General features: G+C 38.7%; 1 protein-coding gene across 1 annotated transcript in view; it reads left to right on the top strand.

Moving 5' to 3' along the window:
- Positions 1–25,740, top strand: part of Nexmif (neurite extension and migration factor) — a 135,631-nt gene that overhangs the window by 59,077 nt on the left and 50,814 nt on the right.

Consider the following 25,740-nt stretch of genomic DNA (forward strand, 5'->3'; position numbering starts at 1 on the left):
AGCACCACTTCTGGCTTCTTCTATGTATGTGGTACAAGGAATTGAACCCAGCTGGGTCTTTGTGCATGCTAGGCAAGCACTCTACCACTAGTCCAAACTCCCTGCCCTTGAATTTAGACTTTTGGCCTTTTAAACTGTGAAAAACTAAATTACTTGGGTTTTTTTGTTGTTGTTCTTTTTGTCAGTCGTGGGGCTTGAACTCCAGGCCTGGGTCCTGTCCCTGAGCTCTTCAGCTCACAGCACTCTACCACTTTGAGCCACAATACCACTTCCAAAGTATTCTGGTGGTTAACTGAAGAGTCTCACAGAATTCTCTGCCTGGACTGGCTTTGAACCATGATCCTCAGATATCAGCCTCCTGAGTATCTAGGGCTATTGGCATGAGCCACCAATGCCTAGCTTAGAGGGTTTTTTTAAATGCCACCATATTTGTGGTAACTGATTACAGCAACCATAGGAAATGAATAAAATTAACATGTTTTAAATCCACAGTTATCTGAGGTCAACACAGGTCCATCATTAAGCATGTGGCTTCTTTGTCAGCTAGTTTGAATTTGGTTTGTTTATTGTGGAGGAATAGGTCATTTGTGTCAGTGAATTGCTCAGCTAGTAGTTTCTTTAACGGTCATACCATTTAAAAAATAAATAAAAAGGGCACACATTTTTGACAAGCCAAAAAAAAAATCACAGAGGAGTAATGGTGAACTTAGACAATTATTCAGGAGGCTGAGCTCATGTCTCTGCAGAAGAAAATTGGTAAATCAATAGTCCAGACCAAGCCATATACTGGTGGCTCACACCTGTAATCCTAGCTACTCAGGAGGCTGAGATCTAAGGATCGTGGTTCAAAGCCAGCCCAAGCACTAATGTCCGTGAGATTCTTATCTCCAGTTAACCACTAGAAAACCAGAAGTGGTGTTGTAACTCAAGGGGTAGAGGGCTAGCCTTGAGCTGAAGAGCTCAGGGACAGTGCCTAGGCCCAGAGTTCAAGCCCCATGAGTGACCAAAACAAAAAAAAATAGTCCAGACCAGACATGAACTATATATCTGTGACTGTAAATGATATAAATTATTCAACTTTAGAGTCAGTTAATCTTTTGACTGAATTGCCTTGAACACCTTAGTTAACTAAAGAGTCATTTGATTATATTAGTGAAACAAATATATAGTTCAGCAAGTAACTAAATTTTATATTACAATATATTTAATTTTATATTGTATTATTACTATTATTACACACTTTTACTATAATTAACTGATAGCCTTGAGTGCTCATGGATCGCTTTTAAGAGCTATTGTGGGTAATATAGACAGTGCACACTGCCACCTTCAATTGTCCTTGACAGGCTGAACACTGTGGCTCACACATAATCTTAGCTACTCAAGAGGCTGAGATCTGAAGACAGTGGTTCAAGGCCAGCCCAGGCACACAAACTAGTGAGACACTTACCTCCAAATAACCAGCAAATGCTACAACCAGAGGCATGACTCAGGTGGTAAAGCATCAGCCATGAGCCCAGTGAGAGTAAAAATTTCTGAGTATAAGTCCAGTACTAGCACAAATACACATAAAAATCCTTGACACCAGACAAAAACAATGGCATTTGATGGGACATGGATGGAACTAGAGCGAATCCTGTTGAGACCAAAGGAACAGAAGGCGCATGGTCTCCTTGTTTTGTGGATATTACATCCAAACCGTACAAGAGAGATGACTCAATACTCAGGTAGTCAAGGTCATTGACATAAACTTGGAGATATTAATATAACTATATAGACATATAAATCTATAATGGGCTATATATTCTATAGACATATCGATATATAGATCGATATCTATCTATGACATACAAAGTCTCAGGTTAATTTTAATTTTGTTCTTAGGTTCATGTGCCAGTGATTGCATGTAGGGATTCCATTCTTGAATACTTATTTGAAATATGATGTTAAAAAAGCAGTGTTAATAAAATCTTTTAATAAAAAAAAATCCTTGACAAAGGAACCTGCAGTGGAGGGATGGGGAAGACAAGGAATGTGGAATGAGATTCTGAAGTAATAAGTATTTGCTTTAAAACTAAGCAGTTATGTCAATGGCTCACACCTATAATCGTAGCTACTCAGGAGGCTCAGATCTGAGGATCATGGTTCAAAGGCAGACCTGTCAGAAAAGACCATGAGACTCTTCTCTCCAATTAACCATCAGAAAATCGGAAATGGTGCTGTGGCTCAAAGTGAGAAAGTGATAGCATTGAGGTGAAACGTTCAGGGACAGTACCTACATCATGAGTTCAAACCCTGTGACTGATGAAAAAATGTTACATATAAAAATGTGTATTGCTTTCTTCCAAATTGGTCACTTGAGGAAATTCATATTATTCTTACAAGTAAAACACACACACATACACACTTACACATCCATCCATCCATCCATCCATACATACATACATACATACATATAAATACACACATACATATATATATATATGCATTTAGATTTATGTTTTATATTACTTTTGTCAGGGGGGGCTTGAATTCAGGGCCTGGGCACTGTCCTTGGACTTTCTCAAGGCTAGAGCTCTACCACTTGAGTCACAGCACCACTTCCGGCTTTTTTCTATATATGTGGTACCTGGGAATCGAACCCGGGTCTTCGTGCATGCTAGGCAAACACTCTATCACTGGGCCAAACTCCCAGCCAGATTTATTTCATTTTAATTTCATTTATTTTTGCTACTTCCTGGGCTGGAGGAAGTACTTTGCACTCTTCTTGATATCTTGCACTCTCATTTAGCTTGCTTCCCCAGAAGTCTCTCTAACACTTGAGTCACACCTTTAGCATTTTTCTGGTTACTTGAAGATGTGCTCTCAGACTTTTCTGCCCAGGCTGGCTTTGAACCTCGATCCAGCAGATGTAAGCCTCCTGAGTAGCTAGAATTCAAACAAGAACCACAATCTCCTGCCTATTTTCTAAAGACAAATTCATAATCACACTCCATATATCAGCACTGAAAGGAGAGATATTCAGAATTTTCTAGCTTCATTCTCCTCACTCAGCCTGGGATCCTTTTCTCCAACGTCTAGTGAAAAGAACTGATCATACTGATGTGTACATCTGGTAAAAAGGATGTACTATTCCACTGGGAAACTTCTTTTCTTTCTTTTTTAAATATTTTTATTGTAATTAATAGAAGGGTTACATTATATTCATCAGATAGAAGGTACATTACTTCACAAATATTGATACCCTTCCTCATGTCCTGTTTCTCATTTCCCTCCCCTTCTCCCACTATTTCAAACAACCAATTAAGCATATATAAAATATATCAGATAACAAGGTGAAATACTGTAATAATATGAGATAACCAAGGGACAGCAAAAGAGATGAGAGATAACATAGTACATCAAGGACAACAATCACTCATTCTATGGCTTTTGTTTCTATATCCTGGAGGTCCTTACATTTAGCGTTATACTATATAGTTTTGTTCTATTGTAAATCTGCTAGGAGAGCCCAAGGTTCCTACTGATTATGACAACTGAGGGAGACTTTTGGGACTCTGTTGCTTTGAGTCTGGCTTACTTCACTTAATACGATTTTTTCTAAGTCTTTCCATTTCCTTACAAATGGGGCGATGTCATTCTTTTCGACAGCAGCGTAGAATTCCATTGTGTACAAATACCACATCTTGTTGATCCACTCATCAACTGAGGGGCATCTGGGTTGGTTCCATATCTTTGTTAGGTAAATAGTGCTGCAATGAACATCGTTGTGCTAGTGGATTTAGTATGCCCTTGTTTCTGGATGGTTGGGTAAATGCCAAGTAGTGGAATTGCTGGGTCATAGGGGAGTTCTATATTTAGTCTTTTGAGGCACTGCCACACTGCTTTCCATAGTGGTTGGATGAGTTTGCACTCCTACCAACTCCACTGGGAGTTAGATAATCCTTCTACAGTTAACTGAGATAAGATGTGAGATGTGGGAAGGCATCTGATACAGTATATGAAACATAGTAAACACATGAGAGATGTTTATGACTTGCTCATGTGACCTTAAAATGTGCTTCTTTCGGCCGGGAGTTTGGCCTAGTGGTTAAAGTGCTTGCCTAGCATGCATGAAGACCCAGGTTCGATTCCTCGGTACCACATACATAGAAAAAATCCGGAGTGGTGCTGAGGCTCAAGTGGTAGAGCTCTAGCCTTGAGAAAACCCAAGGACAGTGCTCAGGCCCTGAGCTCAGGCCCAGGACTGGCAAAAAAAATGTGCTTCTTTCAAGCTCTACTTTTTGGGCCTACAAAAGTTAATTCTTCATTTTTTCATCTATGTTTCAAAGCTTCAATTATTTAAAAATATATTTATTTAATATGTACTTGAAACATCTAACCTCCAGGTCAAGAATCCTCAGATCTTTTGGTCATCCTTAGATATTTTTAGATATCCTTGTCTAGCCGGGCGCAGTGGCTCATGCCTGTAATCCTAGCTACTGAGGATCTAAGAATCCTAGCATCTAACATCCTAGCATCTGAGGATCAAGGTTCAAAGCCAGCCCAGGAACAAAAGGATCTGAGACTCATCTCCAATTAACCTCTAGAAAATGGGAAGTGGGGCTTGGCTCAAGGATAGGGAGGTAGCCTTGAGCTGAAGACCTCAGGGACAGAGCCCAGGCCGAGTTCAAGCCCCATGACCCACAAAAAAAAAGAAGAAGTTATCCTTGTCTATTTGATAGACATGATAAAGATGCTATGTGAAACAGGTGATACTACTAATGAATGAAAAGTAACAAATAACCAAACGGAAAGCTAACAGTCCATATTCAAGGTATCTATAAGCCAGAATGATCTTGATAAAGTTTTGTGAGAAGATGGAATTTATGTCTGTCCTGAAAATTCAAGTAGAGCCAGACACTAGTGGCTCACACCTGTAACCATAGCTACTTGGGATGCTGAGATCCGAGGATTGTGCTTCAAAGCCAGCCTGGGCAGGAAAATCCATGAGACTATTCTCTCCAATATACCATTCTGAAAAGGTTGGAAATGGTGCTATGGATCAAGTGGTAGAGCGCTAGCCTTGAGCACAAAGAGGCTCAGGACCAGTGCCCAGGTCCTGAGTTCAAGCCCCAGGACCAGCAAAAAAATATTCCAGTAGTATTGGATGAACTCAAAATAGACTGGATATTATCTCTCAAGCCGTGGAACTTGAACTCTGGCCTGGGCACTGTCCCTGAGCCCTTCAACTCAAGGCTAGTGCTCTACCACTTGAGCCACAGTACCACTTCCAACTTTTTCTGTGCATGTAGGGGAACCCAGGGCTTTGTGCAAGTACTAGGCAAGTACTTTACCACTAGGCCACACTCCCAGCCCATGGATATAATCTCTTAAATGAAATGAAGACACTTTGGACTACATCATGTACAGTGATACATATGTTGATTGTTTTACCTGTCTGGAAGAGATGATTTCTTTTAAAAGAGGAGTAACAGTTAATAAAATTGAAGATAGCTTCACCCTGTAAAAAGAAAAACTGTGTCTTTTGCTCTTTAGCCAGGGTCTGAGAGGATAATCAATGATTGCTGGAAAGTAGACCCTCCTCCACCAGATTTGGGAATGAATGTACTAATTACAATGGATGCTAATTGGTTCTACTTGCACATTCTTGTAGTGTTTTTTTTTCTGAAAACACATTAAGTAAACATTAGGTGGATAACGAAATCGCTGCCAGTAAAGAATCTTTCTTTTTTTTAACTACTAGCATGGAAAGACTCAATTGCATAAGAAATTGAGCTTTGTTCCTCCTCTTCTATTATACCGTTCTTGGTTGCTAATAATTGGAACTGTTTTAGGAAAGAAGGTTATAATAGGTGTTGGGTTAGCTGATGAGAAGATCTTTTTCTTTCAGATTTTATTTTAGTTTAGTTTAAGGCAAATTTGACCTCCTTGTAGAATATCAGCTGTTAGAAAATTCATCATGTACATTGTCCACTTGACTTCTTTTTTTTGCCAGTTCTGGGCCTTGAATTTAGGGCCTGAGCACTGTCCTTGGGCTTACTCAAGGCTAGAGCTCTACCACTTGAGCCACAGCACCACTTCCAGCTTTTTCTATGTATGTGGTTCTGGGGAATCACACCCAGGGCTCTGTGCATGCTAGGCAAGCACTCTATCACTAGGCCATGCTCCAAGCCCCCACTTGAATTACAACACAAATGGGTTTGTGTGTGACGTTACAATAATGCTATGGATACTGACAGCAATAGAGTATGATTCATTCATTACTTGGCCATCTAGAAGCAAGAAGTTAACATCTTCATCTTTATCCTCCTTCCTCTCTTACTCACTCTATCCTGCTTGCTCCTTATCTTGAGCTCTTAGCCTATATCTGTGTATTGTACAATTCATTTTTTTCTTTTGGCCAGTCATTGGACTTGAACACAGGGCCTCAGTAAATTGTCCCTAGGCTTCTTTTGCTCAAGGCTAGTGCTCTACCACTTGAACCACAGCACCACTTATGGCTTTTTCTGTTTATGTGGTACTAAGGAATCAAACCCAGGTCTTCATGCATGCTATGCAAACACTCTACTACTAAGCCACATTCCAAGCCTACATTACAATTCTTAAATTTGGAAATTTCCAGTTTCTCTCTCTAACAGTGCCATAGAACATGAATTATGTGAAACATAGCTGTTTTACAGAAACAGCACCTGTACTTTGGGTTATTTTTCATGCATGGGTGTCATCACCATAGATTTTCCATTTCCTGAATGAGAGAAACAAGACAAAATTTTAGTGGTAGAAAAAGGGATGTGGGGGGAGGGCTGGGAGTTTGGCCTAGTGGTAGAGTGTTTGCCTAGCATGCACAAAGACTGGGGTTCAATTCCTCAATACCACATACATAGAAAAACCTGGAAATGGTGGTGTGACCCAAGTGGTCAAGCTCTAGCCTAGAGAAAGCCCAAGGACAGTGCTGAGGCCCTGTGTTCAAGCCCCAGGATTGGCAAAAAAAAGGGATGTAGGGAGGCTGGGAGTGTGGCCTAGTAGTAGGCCTAGTAGGCCTAGCAAGTACAAAAACCTACCTTCAATTCCTCGGTACCACATACATAGAAAAAAGCCAGAGGTGATGCTGTGACTCAAGTGGTACAGCTCTAGCCTTGAGAAAGCCCAAGGACAGTGCTTAGGCCCTGAGTTCAAGCCCCAGGACTGGCAATAGATACATAAATAAATAAATAAATAAATAAATAAATAAATAAATAAATGTGGATTTTTTAATATCATAGTAGAAATTATGATTTGATAATCATCATTTGCCAGGGTTTGTACTTCTGTGTGCCATGCACATAGTAGACACTCAATTAAATAAGATCCAGTTTAGGGAATCATATTTCCTGAAAACTTGGTTGACCTACTAGTTAGCAGGTGATATATACATATACATATATATGCATACATGACTATTAATTCTCTGTACAAAGAATTAACCTTGTTGGACTTATTTAGTAACTTCTTTATTATTATTGCTATAAATGTGAATGAACCATTACATTAACCAATCAGGGCAAGCTCTGGCCCATTTTTCTAAAAACTTGTGTCCATCGTGTTTCTCTTTAAAAAAAAAAAGTAGTGGGGGCTAGGAGGGTGGCCTAGTGGTAGAGTGCTTGCCTAGCATGCACAAAGACCAGGATTCGATTCCTCTGTACCACATACACTGAACAAAGCTGGAAGTGGTGCAGTGGCTCAAGTGGTAGAGTGCTAGCCTTGAAAAAGCCCAGGGACAGTGTTCAAGCCCTGAGTTCAATCCCCAGGTCAGGCAAAAAAATCAATCTTAGAAAAAATAAAAAAGTAGTAGTAGGTGTATTACTAGATACAGTTAGTAGAGTCTATTCTAGTTCTGCCATGTTTGTAACCCTCCCTACCTCATCTTGTACATAGGCTGCATTCTAAACATGCTTGTTGAGTTAATGAGTTGAATCAGCAGACTCACAAGCCACCAAATCATTAACAACACTTCTTCCAAATGGTTTCAGCAGTACGGAGTCATTATAGCCAAAGAACCGAGAGGGCTGGTTATTATGGCTTAGAGAAGTAATCAAAGCTCGTTAGCTCACTTAATGGAGAAATAAATCGTGCATGTCATCTGTTGACTAGAAATCTCCTCTGTCTCTCCTCTGTATCCCCCCAGTATTCAATGTTCATGAGGCTCACCAGGGGAGTTGAGAAGGTTTACTGTAAGCCACCATTTTCTGTTCTAGTAACCTACGTATGTGGAGAGAGGAAGGGGATTTGGGAAACAGGGAAACATATTGAAAATCTCAAATACAATACATTTGTTGGGGAGAGGTTTTTTTTTTCATTTCCTATTGCCCCACTTTGATTCAGTCGTTGTTGTGGAGGTGGATGGTGGTGGTTTGGTTTGGTTTGGTTGTGTTTTTGTTGTTGTTGGTGGTGGTGGTGGTAGTTATGGTGCTTGAATTCAGAGCCTGGACATGGTCCCTGGGATTGTCTGCTCAAGTCTAGTGTTCTATCACTTTGAACCACAGCTTAAAAACTTCCAGTTTTCTGGTGACTCATTGGAGATAAGAGTCTCACAGACTTTCCTGCCAAGGAAACTGTGGTCCTTGGATCCCAGTCTCCTGAGTAGCTAGGATTTCAAGTATGAGCACCAGTGTCCAGCATGACTCAACTGTTTTCAATGCATTTTCGATTCAGTTGAGTATTTTTATCACATAAGGAATTCGTTTCTGTTTTTTTTAATATCCATTTTAAACATCTCATGTTAAACTTTGGGGTTCTAGAAGCTTTTGCTTTCCTTGTGTTCAAACTGGTTACAGTTATCACCCAGATTATCTTGACGAAGTCTATCCATAGACAGTTTTTCCTCATTGTGCAAACACATATACTTACATCCATCCATCAAGATTTCCTGAGCTCCATTTTTCTTCTTTGAATTATCTCAGGTCCCGGATGAAGGCTAGTTTTTTCTTCAGGTCCAAGGCTTAAGTCCATGATGTTTGCTGTTTTGAGACGTATTTTGATGACATCTCTCATCTACAGTAGGCATCACTCTTCTGTTCTCTTTCACCACTTATGTGGAAAGCATGTGCACCCACATGAATACGTGTGCACACACACATATTTATAGACAGACAACTGCGCTGTTTCATTTAAGAAAATGCTGTGCCTTTCTCGTAAGCTAAGGGTTTTTCTCCATTTCAATGTCTGATTCACTCTTTCCTATCTTGGAAGACTGTGTGCCCCTAAACAACTGCACTCTGAAGGCATGACCCTTTCATTTGGGAATCTTCATTGTTCCTCTTGTTTTTCTTTATTCAAGTAGTCGGCTCAACTGTCTCTGATGTTTGCAGTTCTGCCATTGTAGATGAAAAAAATAACCTTTGAAAAAATTGCAGAAATGGTAAGAAGAAAGGGAGGCAAGACAAGACAGTGAAGCAATTCTTATTCTTCTTTGGTTGGAGTGGCATGGCTGAAGTGGAGAATGTAATGAGAGCAGAAAACAGAAAGATTATAATTATAGAATCTGCTTCTGTTAGGAGGTAATTAATATTTACTTACCTCTTGAGTATCTAAAATGAGAATCCGATCCATGTACAGAAGATGAAAATGACATTTCATGTGTCTATTGGAATGTGTACAGGTTAGAAGAAAATTAATTTTTGTCGTGCCTAGCCTCATTAAGTGTTACCTTTACATGACTAGGCATGGTGGATTTTCAGCCTGTGTCAGTGATATAAATGACAAGTGCTTTTAGGGAAAAAAATATAGCCCCTACTAATGATTGCGGCTGCCCACGCCATAACGTAAAAGAAGAAATAGATTAGAAGAAAGATTTCGGGAGCTATTGCAAAAGTGAGCTTTTTTTCTGTTCCTTTTTAAGGTTAGGATGACCAAAAAAAAAACCTCAAAGGAACACTGCTTTCAGGCAATGACTTGTTGCCCTGAGTGACTTGAACTTAATTTATCTCACAGTTGCCTGGTAAGCAAGAGAACCACTAAAAACCAGAAGCAATCACAAGCCATTTTATCTGTGAGATAGAAGGTATTACTTTTCTTTTGAAATCTGCTTTTTTTAAAAAAAAGATAAATCACATGCCAAGAAGCAAAGGACTGACCTGAAATTAAACCCTAAGATGGTAACATTCATTTTATGACAATACCAACCTAGACTTCTCCTTCTCTTCCTATTCTTGAAAGCCTAGAGTAGATTGGTCAATTATGTGCCAATTATATGATAATCAGCATGAATGCATCATCTTCTGCTGGCTACCTGGAGCACAGCAACAGAATTGGAATCTTTGAAATGTTACAGTATTTGGAATTGTGTAAGCTGCCTATTTCAATAGCCATTCTGTCACCTACTCCAACATAATACCCACATGCTATCTTACTGTACTTTAAGTCCTAATTTTTTACTGTCCCCACTCCTCACTGGAGATTGTTAATCATACTCCTCCCCATTCTTCCTATTATTTCATTCTAAGTAAGTTTAAAAAACTTTCCAATTAAAGAATGAATTTATTGTCCTAAAAAAAAAGAATAATTTTAGGTTCACTACAGTAGCTTACTCTACCTGTAATTCTAGGTAGAGGAGAGACAGAAATCAGGAGAATTACAATTCAGTGCTAAACAATGAGCCACCATCTTAATAACCAGGAACAGTGGCACACATCTATAATCCCAAATTTGCTGGAAGCATAGGTAGAAAGATTATGTTCCATGGGTCTGGGAGTGTGGCCTAGTGGTAGATTGTTTGCTTAGCATGCATGAAGCCCTGAGTTCAATTCCTCAGTACCGCATACACAGAAAAAAAAGCTGTGGCTCAAGTGGTAGAGTGCTAGCCTTGAGCAAAAGAAGCTCATGGACAGTGCCCAGGCCCTGGGTTCAAGTCCCAGGACTGGCAAAAAAAAAAAGAAAAGAAAAAATTATGCTCTGAGTTTAGCCTGGGCAGAAACACCATTATAGTCAGAATGATCAAAATACTCATCCTGGCTATCATTAAAAAAGCTTTCCAGAAAAGAACTAAAGCTAAAACAGGGCTGGGCGCATAACTCAATGGGCTTCAAGGCATATCATTGACCTTAAAAGTTCAAGGCCCTGGGGCCAGGAGTTTGGCTAAGTGGTTGAGTGCTTGCCTAGCATGCACAAAGACCCGGGTTCCATTCCTCGATACCACATACATAGGAAAAGCCAGAAGTGTAGCTATGGCTCAAATGGTAGAGCTCTAGCCTTGAGAAAGGTCAAGGACAGCTCTCAGGCCCTGAGTTAAGTCCCCAGGACTGCCAAAAAAAATTCAAGATTGGATGAGATTGGGCATGTTCAGGGTGGTATGGCTGTAGACAAAAAAAAAATTCAAGGCCCTGAGTTCAAAAATACCAGAGCCACCAAAAAGAAAAAGAGAAAAGAGAGAATAATTTTCCTTTTCTACATACTTTGCCTCTACCCCAAAGCCTTCTTTTATTCCATGTTGAAAAATACAAATAATAAACTTGTCCCCAGCTCTTAGTTTCATCATTTTTGTGGTTTGCTATTCTTTTTGTATTGTCGGGATAACGTATAAAAGGGTTACATTTACATTTGTCAGGTATTGGGTACATTACTTCTCGAACCCTGATACCCCTTCTCATGTTTTTGTCCCCACTCCCCCATCATCTTGTTTTCCCCCCTTCCCTTCCCTATTTCAAAAAAACACAAATAGGGAGGGAAATGGGGACCATGTCATGAGAAAGGGTATCAATGTTTGTGAAGTAATGCACCTTCTATCTGGTGAATATAATGTAACCCTTCTATTAATGACAATAAAAAATTATAAAAAAACACAAACATATATACAATATACCAGATAACAAAGTCAGATACAGTATGTGGTTTTCTATTCTTTTTTCCATATATTTTCATTGTTATTTATAGAAAGGTTACATTATATTCACAAGATAGAAGGTGTATTATTTCACATACATTGATACCCTTTCTCATGTCTTGGTCCCCATTTCCCTTCCCCCACCCCTACCCCTCATCTTGTTTTCCCCCCTTCCCTATGTGGTTTTCTATTCTTAACTTCATATATCAGATGTAGTAGTGGGCATACCATTTTCTCTACTATGTAACAGACACTACATGTGCCAGTTTTATGAGCTATCTCTTTGTTGTCATTTGGTTCCTGTGTCTTTACCCATGAAGGCATCAAAGCAAAACTATCATGTGAATAGCTTCATTAACAATGACAATATACTTTGATCATATTCTCTCTTCCATCCTCTCTTTTATCTCTGTCACCAGGGAGAAATAAAGGATGGGGTTGGCACATGTTAAGATTTATTTCTTGTCTGTAATCCAGTGGTATATTGGGGCTACTTTTCATTAGGGCTTGGACAAATTACATGCATCTCTTCCCAGCTCCAAGTTCATGTTCAGTGATTAGTCACTCGAGAATGGCAATGGTGGGATTACTTAACACATGAAAATCAGCAGGGTCAACAGATGGAAGCCCTTTACCACAAGCTTGCTGACCAACATGTACTAGTCTACAGCTGCTTGCTTGATACTCTTGATCAGAAAAAAAGTCTTTTTAAATTATTTTACTAGCATATACTAATTGTACAAAAATATTTCCATATGAATGTATGGATGGTATATATGAAATATACATACATATAGTTTATTTGAACATATATACTCCCCTCTGTTGCTCTTTCTTATATACCATCTCCAGGTTCCCCTTTTTAACTTCCTTGCAAGATTTTTAGATGGTTTTCACTCTGATCTTTTGAGATATATATATTTATATTTATATATATATACTATCAATGCTCTCTGAGCATATTCTCCTTCCATATTCTCTTTTTCCCTTGTCACCAGCCACTAGTCACTCTGCCAAATAATCCTTCTTTTATGTTCATGATCTTTTTTTGATGACTAGATGCACATGTGAAAAAAGACATGGTATTTTTCTTTCTTTTTTTGTAGCTTTTAATATGTGTTTATTTTTTAAAAAATTATTGATTTTCAGCAAATTATAGCCACATACTAAAGGCCTGCTTATCTCAGCTGCTTTTTGTTTTTTGTTTTGTTTTGTTTTTGGGTTTTTTTGCATTTTTTAATTGTAATTAGTAAAAGGGTTACATGATATTTGCCAGATAGAAGGTGCATTAATTCACATACATTGATATCCTTTCACATGTCTTGGTATCCATTACCCTCCCCCCCACATCCCCCACCCGTCTTGGTTTTCCCCCCTTCCCTATCAAATTTCAAATAACCAAATACAAATAAATTCAATATATCAGATAACAAAGTGAGATACTATAACAATATGAGATAACCAAGGGACAGCAAAGGAGATGAGAGACAACATAGTACATTAAGGACAACAATCATTCGTTATATGGCTTTTGTTTCGATATCCTGGAGGTCCTTTCAATTAGCTTCATATTATATGGCCTTATGTATCAAGATTTTGCTCTATTGCAGATCTCTGCTAGTAGAGCCCAAGGTTTCTACTGATTATGACGAATGAGGGAAACCATTGAGCCTAAGTTCCTTTGAGTCTGGCTTACTTCACTTAATATGATTTTTTCTAAGTCTTTCCATTTCCTAACAAATGGGGCGATGTCATTCTTTCTGACAGCAGCATAGAATTCCATTGTGTACAAATACCACAACTTGTTGATCCACTCATCAACTGAGGGACATCTAGGTTGGTTCCATATCTTTGCTATGGTGAATAGTGATGCAATGAACATTGTTGTGCTAGTGGATTTAGTATGTCCTTGTTTCTGGATGGTTGGGTAAATGCCAAGTAGTGGAATTGCTGGGTCATAGGGGAGTTCTATGTTTAGCCTTTTGAGGCACTGCCATACTGCTTTCCATAGTGGTTGAACGAGTTTGCACTCCCACCAACAGTGTAGTAGTGATCCCTCCTGGCCACATCCCCTCCAGCATCTGTTGTTATTAGTTTTCTTGATCCTGGCCATTCTAACTGGAGTGAGGTGGAATCTTAGAGTTGTTTTGATTTGCATTTCTTTTATGACCAGAGATGTTGAGCATTTCTTCATGTGTCTATAGGCCATTTTTGTTTCTTCTTCAGAGAAGATTCTCTTTAAGTCTTTGGCCCATTTTTACATTTTTTTATTTTAATGTATAGAGGGGTTACAGTTATATTCGCCAGATAGAAGGTGTATTACTTCTCACACATTGATACCCCTTCTCATGTTTTTGTCCCCATTTCCCTCCTCCCGGTATTTTTCTTTCTAAGTCTAGCATATTTCAAATGTAATGATCTCTATTTCCACTCATTTTCCTGTAAATTCCATGGTTTAATTCTTACTTATGGCTGAATAACATCGATCTTGTATATATACCACATTTTCTTTAGCCATTCGTCAGTGATAAGAGTCTCATGAAATTGCCTTTGCCAGGTTGGCTTCAAACTTCAATCCTCAGATCTCATCCTCCAGAGTAACTAGGATTTACAGGTATGAATGACCCATGCTGAACTCCTTTGTCTATTTTTTAACTGTTGCATTCACATTTCTATTATTGAGTTGTAGGCATTTGTACATTTTCCATAAATTTCCCTTATCAGATAAATAAGTTTTTTTGTTTAAATTTTTATTTTATGGCTCATATCAGTTTAGAAGAGGGAGAAGGTTTCATTGTTACAATGCCACACATTTTACACCACATTTTACATTACATCAATGTATCCCCTCTACCACACTCCCTGACTTAACATCATTTTGATTTACAAATCAAATTTTAAATCAATAGCCAGGGAACATCAACTACTCCTCATCTCCTTGTTCTCCTTCTCACTTCTCACTGTTTGCTGCTCTCTAGATCCCCTTGGAATTTCCTGCCTTGGTATTTCTGCTCCTGTTGCTCAGCTTCTAAGCAGACTTCCTCTTGTCTGTTCACACACACTAGGCAACCTTATCAGAATGTTTCACACTGGTGGTCTATACCTGCCACAAGTTTCTCTCACTCCTTTTCTTGGCTTTCTACTCACTCTTCAATCAGGCATATGCCTTCTTCCTCCATCATTGCAACAAAACCATCGAGGTCACTAACAACTCCCTAGCTGTCATAATGGACAATGATCAACTCTATATTAACTTGACTACTTCTGGGCTCTAAAAGAACAGATATATTGAGATCTCATTCACATACCATACAATATACCCATTTAAACTACACAACTGACATTTTAGTATAGACTAAATGTTTACTAAGTATATGCTAAATATTTATTATATACTCAATATACTAAATCCCACTTCTTAAAATTTATTCCCTGCACAGAATATAACCTCTCTTTTCATGGTTCTTTGTAAATACTCCCCTCTCTCCCATTCCTTAGTAAACTAATTAGACAGCAATGCATTACAATAGATATTCAATATATATTAGATAAATAAGTTTTTTGTGTGTGTGTGTCTGTGTGTGTGTGTGTCTGTGTGTGTCTGTGTGTGTATGTGGATCATGGGGCTTGAACTCAGCTTGGGCGCTGTCCCTGAGCCCTCCAGCTCAAGGCTACCGCCCTACTGTTGAGCTAAGCCCCATTTCCCATTTTCTAGAGGTTAATTGGAGATATTTTGCCCGGTCTGGCTTTGAAGCGTGATCCTCAGATCTCAGCCTCTTTAGTAGCAAGGATTACAGGCATGAGCCACCATACCTGACTGATAAATAAGTTTTAAATCTCACATTCTGTGAGTTCCTGCTTAATTGTTACTGGTGTCACTAGTAGTATATGGTTTTTATTTTGAAAAAGAATATTTATTTTATTGTTTCTTGTGCTTTCAATGTCATATCTTAAGAAACCATCATCAAATTAGAATCCTAGAGTTCTTCTATATTTTCCTTTGGGGATTTTATTTTATATTTTTGCAGTGTTAAGAATAAAATCCAGGCCCCCTACTCATGCTAGAAAGTTACTCTACCACTGAGTTACTCATCCCCAACCCACTTGTGAGAATTATGAAGTTTTAGCTTTTCAATATAAGGCTTTGATCTGCTTTGTGATAAATGTGTGTGTGTGTGTGTGTGTGTGTGTGTGTGTGTGTGTGTGTGTGTGTCAGTGATGGGGTTTAAGCTCAAGGCCTACACACTGTCCCTTAGCTCTTTTACTCAACGCTGGAGCTCTACCACTTAAGCCACAGCCCCACTTCTGAGATGAACCTTCAGCACCTAGCTTTTTGTGCTAATTTTTATGTATAATGTAAGGAAGGGGCCCAACTTCATTCTTCAACCCATGTATGTCCAGTTTACCTAGCATCACTTGTTGAAAAGATGTTTCTTTTCTTTATTGAGCACTTTATTGAATCAATCGATCATATATGTAAGAATTTATTTCTAGATTTTCAATTTTATTCTATTGCCCTATTATCTGTTCCTGTACCAGCCTTATGCTTTTTTGTCAATTGTGGGGCTTGCATGCTTTTTTGGGGGGGGGGTTGTGACTGGGGCTTGAACTTGATATCTGATGCTTTCACTCATTGGCTGGCACTCTGCCACCTGCGCCACCCTCCAACTCCACCAGCATCGTACTTCCTTGATTAGTGTAGATTTGTACTAAATTTGGAAGTCAGGAAATATAACTCTCTCACTTTATTCTTCTTTTTGAGATTACTCTGGGCCCCTGTTATTTCAATACGGATATTATGATCCACCTGTCAGTTTCTACAGGGATTTCAATAGGGATTCTACTAAACATAGTCATCCATATGAGAAGAACTGGCATCTTAATAGTAGTAAATATTAAATGCAAATCAAAACAACACTGAGATTCTACCTCAACCCAGCTGGAATAGCCCTTATTAAGAAATCTAATAACTGGGGCTGGGAGTTTGGCCTAGTGGTTAAAGTGCTTGCCTAGCATGCACGAAGACCCAGGTTTGATTCCTTGGTACCACATATATAGAAAAAGCTGGAAGTGGTGCTGAGGCTCAAGTGGTAGAGCTCTAGCCTTGAGAAAGTCCAAGGACAGTGCTCAGGCCCTGAGCTCAAGCCCAGAATTGGCAAAAAAAAAAAGAAATCTAATAACAACAGATGCTGGCAGGGTTGTGGCTGGATAGGAACACTACTACACTGTTTGTGGGAGTGTAAACTTGTTCAACCACTCTGGAAAGCAGTATGGAAATTTCTCAAAAGACTAAACATAGGGGGCTGGGAGTATGACCTAGTGGTAGTGTGCTTACCTAGCAAGCACAAAGCCCTGGGTTCGATTCCCTGGAACCATATACACAGAAAAAGCTGGAAGTGGCACTGTGGTTCAACTGGCAAAGTGCTAGCCTTGAGCAAAAAGTGTCAAAAGACAGTGCCCAGACCCTGAGTTCAAGCCCCAGCCCTAGCAAAAAAAAAAAAAAACTAAGCATAGAGCTCCCCTATGACCTGGCAATCTTACTTTTGAGCATTTACCTAAATGACCAAGGACATACTAAAGCCACTAGCACAACCATGTTCATCACAGCATTATTTACCACAGCAAAGATATGGAACCAACCCAGATGGCCCTCAGTAGATGAATGGATCAAGAAGCTGTGGTACTTTTATACACAATGGAATTCTATGCTGCCATCAGAAAGAATGACATCATTGCATTTGTAAGGAAATGGAAAGACTTGGAAAAAAAAGTTATATTAAGTGAAGTAAACCAGACTCAAAGGAACATAGACATCCTGCTTTCCCCAATTTGTATTAGTTTGTATATGTCTACAATTTTCTTAACAGAGGATCACAATAGCTTAACAGTAATGTACATATGACCATATAGGATGATGCTAAGTGAAATGAACTCCAGGATATGGAAATAAGAGGTTTTTCTTTGTGGTTGTTGTTTTTGATGTACTATGTGAAGTTATTTCTTTTTTGTTGTTTTATACAGAAAAGAGGGAAAAATTAGATTTTTCAGATAACTCTCACTCATATTCAAATAAATGACAGATGGTAAAAAAATAGTAAACATTCAGATTTATACACATAGAATATCTTTAATTTGTCTTCTAAATTTTCTTTGAACAATATTTCATTCTTTTCAGTGAATAGTTCATAATTTCTTTGTTAAATTTCTAGCTATATATTTTATTCCTTTGGATGCAATTCTAAATAGAATTGTTTCCATAATTTTATTTTTATTGCTCATTGCTAGCATATACAAATACATTTGCTTTTTATTTTGGTTTGGGCCCTGTAACATACTGAACATATTCATTTGTTCTTATGTTTTAGATATTTTAGCATTTTTCTACTGTCATTTATGATGAGAAATACCTTTATTTCTTCCTTTCTCATCTGAATACTATTTATGCCTTTTTCTTGTCCAGTGTCTCTAGACAGAAACCTCAATATAGTGTTGAATAAAAATGGTATGAGTGGACAATGGTTATCTTGACTTTAATCTTATCTTCAATCATTCAAAATATTCGATTTTTATCATAAAGAACAACATCAAGTGAAAACTGTTGTATGTGCACGTTTTGCAGATTGAGGAAGCTTCCTTCTATCCCCAGTGTGTTGAATATTCTCATCAGAAAACTTTGCTAGATTATTTTTTGACATCGGTATTTTGTTCTATGTGTAGGGGGGGGAGTAGGGGGAAAAGCGGGTACTAGGACTTGAACTTAAGGCCTGGACTCTGTTAGCATTTTTGCTCAAGGCTAGCACTCTACCCCTTACAGCTCCACTTAGATTTTTGGCAGTTAGAGATCTGAATCAGAGCTACTGCTCTACCACTTGAGATACACACACACACTTCTGGCCTTCTGTTAGTTATTTGGAGATTAAAGCCTCTCAGATTTATCTCACCAGGCTAGCTTTGAACCAGGATCCTCAAATCTCAGCCTCTCAGAATCCACCAGATCAAAATTAAGTCAAGAACCAAATGAAAGTTTGGAAGTTTAAAAGCCATCTATCTTATCTAGGAGCCAATGGCTCAAGCCTGTATTCCAAGCTACTTAGGAGGCTGAAATCTGAGGACTGTGGTTGAAAGCCAGCACAGGCAAGAAAGTCTGTGATACTCTGACCTCCAATTAATCACCAGAAAACTGGAAGTGGCACTGTGACTCAAGTGGCAGAGCATTAGTCTTGAGCTGAAGAGCTCATGGACAGAACCCAGGCCCAGAGTTCAAGACTCACAAAGGACCAAAAAAAAAAAAGAAAGAAAGAAAGAAAGAGAAGAAGAAGAAGGAGAAGAAGAAGAAGAAGAAGAAGAAGAAGAAGAAGAAGAAGAAGAAGAAGAAGAAGAAGAAGAAGGGGCAGTCTTGTTTTGTAATTTTTTCCTAATGAAACATACCTAGAGGACAAAGTCTCTTGATTTAAAAAAATACAGAATAGGAGTCAAAGCAGCCATATTCATTTAAATGGTCTTCACTTTTGTATCATAGTGAGAGAAAAGAAGAAAGGATTAGAGGTGAGAAAAAGTAAAATTGGGAAAGAAATAGAAAAGGTGTAGTAGAAGAGGGCAGAAAAGGGTCCATCTTAGAAAGACAATTGTTTTATAGTAAAGCATGATAAATCAAAGGTTGGTGTTTCTAATATGTAAGATCATCCAGGACTAGAGCCTAATCCTATTATTAGGAAAATGGAGCTGTAGGAAAGATTAAAGTTGCTATGGAAAGACTGGGAATACATAACAGGATTATTTTTTTCATACTTAAAAGTAAAACGTTTTGTACACAAGTAGCCCATGCCTGTAATCCTAGATACTCAGGAGGCTGCTATATGGGAATCAAGGTTCAAAGCCAGCCAGGCCAAGAAATTCCTTGAGACTTCTCAGCAAAACGCTAGAAATGGGGGACCGGGAGTTTGGCCTAGTGGTAAAAGTGCTTGCCTGACATGCACAAAGACCCTGGTTCGATTCCTCGGTACTACATACATAGAGAAAAGCCCGAAGTGGTAAAGCCCAAGTGGTGAAGCTCTAGCCTTGAGAAAGTCCAAGGACAGTGTTCAGGCCCTGAGCTCAAGCCCAGGATTGGCAAAAAAAAAAAAAAGCCAGAAATGGAGTGGTGGCTCAAGTTACTAGAGTGTTTGTTTTAAGAAAAACAAAACAAACCAACCTTAGGGACAAATGCCTATGCCCTGACTTCAAGAGAGCCCCAGGATTGGCACGTGCACACACGCGGGCACACACACACACACGGCTAAAAGTAAAATATGAATTAATTAGATATATATTTTGTGGCAGAAGACAGAGGAAAACGAAGTTTATCTCAACATAGACAAACACAAATTAGATGGCTATTTTCAGAAGGAAGGAAGCATACTATTCACTGAAGATATTCTACCATCAAATGACACTTTAAGGCCAGGAGTGTGGCCTAATGGTAGAGTGCTTGCCTAGGATGCATAAAGCTCTAGGTTTGATTTTTCAGTACCACATACACAGAAAAAGCTAAAAGTGGTGCTGTGGCTCAAGTGATAGAGCGCTAGCCTTGAAAAAGCCCAAGGACAGTGCTCAGGCCCTGAGTTCAAGCCCCAGGACTGGCAAAAAAAAATGATACTTTAGGGCCGGGAGTTTGGCCTAGTGGTTAAAGTGCTTGCCTAGCATGCATGAAGACCCGGGTTCGAGTCCTTGGTACCACATACATAGAAAAAAGCCAGAAGTGGTGCTGAGGCTCAAGTGGTAGAGCTCTAGCCTTGAGAAAGTCCAAGGACAGTGCTCAGGCCCTGAGCTCAAGCCCAGGGCTGGCAAAAAAAAAATGATACTTTAGTTTCGATGACTTTTAAGGTTTTTCTGACCTAGTAGGCCATTTACTACTGAAGAATTTTCGGTGTATTTTATTTCATGATCCATAAAATAATGCTTTGGATGGCTTGATTGTTTTGCTTTAATCTCCTAGAAAAGTGGACTGTGATGACAATTAGGGTACTATGATGCTCTTTCAATAGAAACTGGCAGTTTAAGATTTAGGCCTCAGAATTAATACTATACTAATCTCTATCCTTGTGAATCATTTTCTAATAACTAAAGATTAGGAGCAAAACCAACAAATTCATGAATTGAATTTCTGTTTTGCTTTGTATTCCCAGCACTAATTATTTGTTTCACAGAAGGCTTTTGCCGGGATTAGAAATCTTATTAACTAAAACAACTCTGAATTTCTCAAGTTCTTTTCTTTCATATTCTACTAAAATAAATGAAGATAGAATAGGCTAAGTCATAATATAAATAGATCTAAACTCAAATTGGACTTTGAAGTATGAATGATCTATATAAATCTATAAAATGTTTGTCAGTATTCGGAGATTACATTATATCATCAGTGAAATTATTGGAAGAGTTTAAAAGGTCACAGCAGATGGACTCTATCTCAGACCTATTTTCTTGCCAAGTCTATAGCTGCTGGAGGAAAAAGAACATTGTTATTTGTGGGGCTGAGAGTGTGGCCTAGAGCTAGAGTGCTTGCCTAGCATGCATGAAGTCCTAGGTTTGATTCCTCAGTACCACATACACAGAAAAAGCCAGAAGTGGTGCTGTGGCTCAAATGGTAGCCTTGAGAAAGCTCAATGACAGTGCCCAAGCCCTCAGTTCAAGCCCTAGTACTGGTAAAAAAAAAAAGAAAGAAAAGAAAACAGCAATAGTTACTTATCACGATATTTTACTTTCATCCCTTCATACAAAATTAAGAAATTTCAGGGTTAAGGATAGCTCATTCAGTCATCTATGGAAGTATTAAAGAAAGTTTAGTAGGAATGCACTTAAGAAGAAGGATTATAAAAGCTATTAAAATGTTAATCTTGCTTTTAAAAGCAATGCTTTTACCTCTAAGTGTAAAGAGGGTATTTTCTTATTCATTATCTAATCATTCTGAGTAGAATAAATCATTTACAAGTCAAAAAGCAGAAATTCATGTTTTATCAATCTATAAAGGAAATCACTGAAAAGTATTAACTACAAAACCCAATATTTTAGGGTTTTTTCCATAATTTCTGGGTTTTCTTAGTAAAACCTTACCTTTGATTTATAAGACATAAACGTAGCTGAGTGCTGATGGCTCATGTCTATATAATCCTAGCCACTCGGGAGGCTGAGATTGAGGTTCAAAGCCACCCTTGTCAGGAATGGCTGAGAGACTCTTATCTCCAATTAACTATTCAAAACCCAGAAGTGGAACAGTGGCTCCAAGTGACACTAGTGCTAGCCTTCAGCAAAATTAGCTCAGGGTCAGCATCCAGGCCCTAAAACCAATAGCAAAAACTAAGATTTAAAATGTTCCATTTAACTAAACATGTAATTTATTTTTGCTTTAGATAAAAAAGTAGCATAAATGTGCGCTGTTTAGGTGATATGGATATTCTATAAGGATAAATTGCTGAGGATCTTGTTCAGGCTAAAAGATTCCACTTACATAAAAAGCAGAACAGGGGCCAAGAGCATAGCCTAGTGCTAGAGTGCTTGCCTAGAATACACGAAGTCCTGGGTTTGATTCCTTGGTACCACATACACAGAAAAAGCCACAAATGGTGCTGTGACTCAAGTGGTAGAGTGCCAACTTTGAGAATGCCCAAGGACAGTGCCCAGGCCCTGAGTTCAGGCCTTAGGACTGGCAAAACAAAACAAAACATAAAAAGTAAAACTATGTATATAAAATAAGGTATATGAGAATCAAAAACAATGTACTCAGGGCTAGGAATGTGGCCTAGTAATAGGATGCTTGCCTAGCATGCTTGAAACCCTGGATTTGATTCCTCAGTACCACATGCACAGAAAACAACGGAAGTGGTGCTGTGGCTCAAGTGGCAGAGTGGTTAGCCTTGAGCAAAAAGTTTCAAGGACAGTGCCCTGAGTTCATGCTCTAGGACTGCCCCCCCCCCAAAAAAAATATGCACTGTGCTCCTCTAGAGTTTAAGGGAAGAAATAGGACACTTGAGCTAAGACAGTTGAAAAATATGTTTTGAAAAAAAATAGGACTTAACAGAAATGGTCAAAGAAGAATAGTGGTTAATGAAATGGTGTTGAGTTACAGAGAGAAATTGAAGTAGTGTGTGTGTAGAGGAAACAGTAACTGTAATAGTTTGTTATGTGAGCCAAAAATTCGTGTGCAGGAATTGTGCTAGAGGAGGTTAAAATGCAGTAGGGAAAAAGCTGGGCTCTGTGGCTCATGCCTGTAATCCTAGCTACTCAGGAGGCTGAGATCTGAGGATCAAGATTCAAATCCAGCCCAGGCACTGAAGTCCATGAGACTCTTATCTCAAATTAATCACTAGAAAACCAAAAGTAGCACTGTGGCTCTAGTGGTAGGGTAGTAACCTTGAGCTGAAGAGTTCAGGGGCAACACTCAAGTCCAGAGTTCAAGCACCATGACCAATAAAAAAGAAGAAGAATTAATGGTGTAAGACTGTTTTTGTAGAAAAATGAAAATGTGCAAAGGGATATATTTCAAGAAAATGTTGTGTTTGTAGTATAGGGAATGTTTCTGAGGCAAGGAGAGCAACTAGATAGCTCTTACTTTAAACCAACTGTGAGACCAGGAGGAAATATCACACAGTATTTTTAGCATTCGAAAACATACAAAATAGCTGGGCACCAGTGGCTCACGCCTGTAATCCTAGTTACTCAGGAGCCTGAGATCTGAGAATCACCATTCAAAGCCAGCCTGGGCACAAAAGTCAGTGAGACTTTTTTTGCCAGTCCTGGAGCTTGAACCCAGGGCCTGGGCACTATCATCAGACACATTTTGCTCTGCCACTTGAACTACAGCACCAATTTCGACTTTTTCTGTGTATGTGGTACTGAGGAATCGAACCTATTGCTTTGTGCATGCTAGGCAAGCACTCTAGCACTAGGCTATGCTCTTGGCCCTCGTGAGACTTTTATCTCCAATTAATCACCAAAAAACCGGAAGTGGTGCTGTGGCTCAAGAGGTAGAGTGCTAGCCTTGAGCTGAAGAGCTCAGGGACTGCGCAGGCCCAGAGTTCAAGCTCCACGACCGACAAAAAGTGCGAAATAGATGCTTACCTAGTTGGGGGCACAAAAAAAAACCACTCAAGATTGGCTCCAAGTTACTAAAATTTACAGCCTGAAATAATCATTCCCTTGACAAAAGTAGGTTAGTGACTTCAATTCTAGATCTTCCCCAGTGATCTTGAAAAGATTTATTTTCAATTAGCTTTAATATACAAAATAAAAAATTCATGATTCCATTTCCTGATGAAGCTGAAGAATCAATTTGAAACCATCCAATATAAATCATTACGTTAATTGCATACCTACATTCTTCTAAAAGAAAGCCTGTGTCTGCCTGAATTGTAAAGGGTATGGATTAAGGGTAAATCAAGTAAGTATGTATTCTTTATAGGAATCTTGATTAGATTGACTCTTCCTGATTAGTGATTTAAGTTGATGTGATTTATCCCATTAATGCAAGCATTATGTGCCTTCTGGGAATCTGGCTGGAAATGTGAGGCAGCTCACTGACTGTGAGGGTTGGAATATTCCCAAGCCAGTCCCTGAGCTCAACCCACTTTGTATAGAAATCAAAGCCAAAAGAAAGTTCCTGAGATTCCACAACAGTACAAAAATATATGAGGTATCATGTATGAACTTACACAGAATTCAAAAGCAAGAAGTCAATCATATTAGGTCTCACATTATTCTGTAGTTGTTCATGTCAATTGTATTTTCAATTGTGTATTGTTGGCTAATTGGTTTGTGCCAATTACATATTCTTTCTTATATTATTGGCAAATAATTTCAGCTGCCTCAGACATAGCATTCCTAGGTAGACTGAAAGCTCCTCTGGGATGGGCTATGCTTCTGTTTTTAATAGCATGAGATTTTTCACGTGGCTAAGTAAAAGAAGATATTTCTGAATGTTTGAGTTTGGATCCATTGTACTATTGGGGGTTTCTATCATTCTTTAGATTCCATAGTAATACTGGGAATGTTAAAACATTAGTATGACCTTATATGCCCAATAGCATCGTCGCCAGAAATAATGTTTGTGTAACTATAGGTACAGACCAGAAAAAAAGTATATACTTATCTGTAAAATTAGATGATCCAGCTAATTAATGACTTGTTCTTGGCTTTTCCACTTGAATCTGCCAATTTTTAAATCTCTGAGCTCATTATCAATTTATTGTGATTATCAAATATAATAACATATCAATATTCTGTCCATTCCAGTTCTTTGGAATAAGAGCTGGTAACCTATTATCCATTATCCATGGTAACCTATTATCCATTTGGAGTGCAGATGCTATAGAAATAATAACAACCCTCTTTCTGACAAATCCATTCAAAAATTGTATTTCTGTGTAATAGTATTAATGGTTCATAAATTGTGATAACCAAGTTATGTCAAGCTCCGAAATGCTATAATTATATTTTTTTTGCCAGTTGTGAGGCTTGAACTCAGGGCCTGAGCACTGTCCTTGGACTTTTCTCAAGGTTAGTGCTCTACCACTTGAGCCACAGCAAGACTTTCCTCTTTTACTGTGTATGTGGTTCAGAGGAATCGAACCCGGTTCTTCGTGAATGCACTCTACCACTAGGCCAAACTCCCAGCCCTATAATTATAACTTTTATAATCTCTCTTTTTTTGTCATGGTGCTTGAACTCAGGGACTGAGCACTATCCTTGGGCTTTTTTGAGACTAGCACTCTACCACTTGAGCCACAGCACCACATCCTGCTTTTTCCTGTGTATGTGGTACCAAGAAAGCAAAGCCAGGGCTTCATGTGTGTTAAGCAAGCACTTTACCTCTAGGCCACACTCCCAGCCTACAGGATAGCTTTTCTCAA

This window comes from Megascapheus bottae, chromosome X (genome assembly GCF_031878675.1).
Source record: "Megascapheus bottae isolate mThoBot1 chromosome X, mThoBot2.hap1, whole genome shotgun sequence".
Lineage (NCBI taxonomy): Eukaryota > Metazoa > Chordata > Mammalia > Rodentia > Geomyidae > Megascapheus > Megascapheus bottae.